This window comes from Belonocnema kinseyi, chromosome 1 (genome assembly GCF_010883055.1).
Source record: "Belonocnema kinseyi isolate 2016_QV_RU_SX_M_011 chromosome 1, B_treatae_v1, whole genome shotgun sequence".
Lineage (NCBI taxonomy): Eukaryota > Metazoa > Arthropoda > Insecta > Hymenoptera > Cynipidae > Belonocnema > Belonocnema kinseyi.
Window position 1 is genome coordinate 52,783,202 of NC_046657.1, and position 1,304 is coordinate 52,784,505.

Here is a 1,304-nt window from a genome sequence, read left to right on the forward strand (position 1 = left end):
TAACTTGTTTTGGCCCAATTATTCGTTTATATCGATTTCAAGAATTTAGCTGGACTCGCATATGAGTTCAACAATTTTATTGAAGGGCGCCAGATAATTTTTACAAAAACTATCAAAATTTGCAATGACTTGACATTTGAACGCAATGCTCGGACCGCCTTAATAGAGTGGTGTGAGTAAGGAGTGATGCGCAAAAGAGGGAGTAGGATACACAATCACTGAAGCACTTCATTCTAATATAATTAAATGTTTAATATTCATCAATTTTGAAATTAAACTTTACAGGGAAGAACCCTTGTTCTCAACCCTTGTTCTCTCCGAGGTCAGCAACTAACGAATTTCAACAACGTGTGTCTACTACTTCGGCACACAGCGTTGAAATTAATAATTTACCAGGAAATCTCTACAACAATTATTATTGGGAGTGGGGCCTACCTGGAAGATGCCTCGCTCCTCTCATCGCTTCTCTCATTTTTCCGTTTATAAGATTGGTTTTCGATATAATTTCTCAACAAAATCCCTTTTCGTATTCTCCCGTCCTTTGGGACGATCTGCTAGCTTTAAGCTCAGAGTAACGAATGACTCTACTGAGTGGCGTCTCGGTTCGTCGCCTCAAGTGAGAACTGGAGCGCTATTTGTGTCACGAAATTAACACTAAAGATCAGTGGAAAGAGAGAGAGAGACATGAGGGTGCGAGACAGTCGCAAGTTAGTCTCTCCGCAGCGTGGTGGCGCGCCGTCGATCCACCAATTCCACGGCTCGACCCTGGTCGTCTTCCATTCTCTGCTGCTTCCGGGTGTGCTGACTCCTGTCAACTCAGAGATTCTCCGCAGCCGCAAAATCCTGTGTTTCCCAAAACTCTTGTGCGAGCGGGAATCTCATCCACTGCGCATGTGCTAGGAAACATCTTCTTTTTGGTCCATGACTACGTTTCCCATACCATGGTGAATTTTACAGCTCATTTGTTGTGGGTGATAACCCACCCAGCTTATTCACAAACGCAGGCACATATAAGAAGGTTTGTTACCCATTAAATCAAATAATAGATTTATATATGTAATTTTTCCGAGGTTGGCATTTATGTCATAAGAATTAGTTGATTCGCTACTCTGGGATCGTTTCCCCAGCGATTCTCAACAGCTAAGTATATTTTTTAATATTATTTTTAATACGTTTTTGTGCGGGGTCTATAATATCCTGTCACAATATACCAGGTGTATACATATGAAACCGGTATTTTTTCAAGAAAAAAACACATTTATTTCAAGAGAATGATAACAAATATTTTATTCAAAGTATGCGCC